Source organism: Myotis davidii, unplaced genomic scaffold (genome assembly GCF_000327345.1).
Source record: "Myotis davidii unplaced genomic scaffold, ASM32734v1 scaffold296, whole genome shotgun sequence".
Classification (NCBI taxonomy): Eukaryota; Metazoa; Chordata; class Mammalia; order Chiroptera; family Vespertilionidae; genus Myotis; species Myotis davidii.
In genome coordinates, this window is record NW_006288889.1 from 2,370,401 (window position 1) to 2,372,141 (window position 1,741).

Below are 1,741 nucleotides of genomic sequence, written 5' to 3' on the forward strand. Positions count from 1 at the left end.
CAAGCCTCATGTTAGTTTCAAGCTGCCTGGCTGCCGGCTGCCATCTTGGCTGGCAGTTAATTTGCATATCACCCTGATTAGCCAATGGGAAAGATAATGGTCGTACGCTAATTACCATGTTTCTCTTTTATTAGATAGGATTACAATGACAAATTCAATAATAAAATAATGATAATTTTCAATTTCATGGAAATATCAACAAAAGTGAACACAAAATAAAAATAAACAAACCATCGAGACATGAAAAGGCCCCAAAACACTAAATTTTGTTGATATTCCAAAAATAAAATATGTAAAAAATTAATGAAGAATGCATACCATTTTAGGCATGAAATTCATGGCAACAAAATAAAAATCTCAAGTGTTGCAGTGTTTATCTCTCATGCATCTGAGTGGCAACCCTATATATCGATATTGGAATTTCTTCCATATATGCTGGAATATTTATGAATTTAAGTTACCATAATTTTCCTTACAAATCCAGAGATGTCACTAACAAGTCTGATTTTAAAACTGGGTGACCAGAGTTGATGTGCGAGATTTGCGGCTATAGACGCATGTGGCGTGTGGGGAAGGTCCGCTGCTTTTGCCTATAGATGCTTATGGAGTACAATGGGTTAACTGCCCTCTTGTTTTGTGTTTTTTTCTTTTTTGTTCTCTGATTGAGTAATTTTTTTCTAGAAGACCCTGTCTTCTAATTCATTGATAAGATTCTCCGCTTCCCTTAATCTGCTGTGCATTCCTTCCAATGTGTTCTTTATTTGTGCTATGTCATTCTTTATTTCCTACTGTTCTTTTTTCACAATTACTATATCTTTTCTCATGCTGTTGAGCAACTTTGCCATCATTATACTCAACTCTATATCTGATAAATTTCTTATCTCTATTTCATTTATTTCTTCTTCTGGAGAATTCTCTTGTTCTTCCATTTGGGTTATTTTTGTCTCCCCATTTTGGATGCCTGTTTGGGTCTGTGTCTATGTATTAAGTCCATATCTTACGACTCCCAATGTCTCATGCAGGACAATGTCAGACGCTGTTTCTGATTGACCCTGGGTCCTGTTTGGAACTATCAGCAAACCACAGCTGTGGCTCCCTCTGCTGGGGCTGAGTGCCTTGGAAAGGACCAAGTTGTGCACCAGGCTCTGCGTTTCTTAGCCCCGGGCCCAGAAGGAGATCAGACAAGACTCAAAGCCTCCAGAAGTCCGCCTCTGCCTGCAGTCTGATTGTTATTCTCAGCATCTTAATTTGGCTCCCGTTATCAACCACAGGGTGGGGCCATCGGTCTTCCAACAGGGTGGGGTAACTGCCTTTCCTCCAGCAAAAGCCATCTGGACAACAAAGGTCTGCCTGAGAAAGATGTCCTCCAAAGGGTGAAGGAATGACTCAGCACAGGAAACTGGGTGGCTGCCCTCTGAGCTTCACCCCAGAGCCCCCAACCCTGAACTCTCCTCACACAGCTTCAGTCCACTCTGCTCCCCCTTTGTTGGAGCCCAAGGTGAGTAGCTGCACACCAAATTTTTGCATTGGCCCCTTCATAGGGTGCCTGCATTTCCAGCAATCTCTGGCTGGCAGACAGCAACCCTGCTGCTTTTCACAGCCAGGTGTTCTGTGGGCTTCTTTTTCAGTTCTCAATGGGAACCCCCACAGCTGAGATAGCCCTCTGGACCTCCCGCTGCTGTCGGTGCAGCCCGGCCAGCCCTTTCACCCCTCTGCATGTCCTACCCATGTCTGTGCGGTC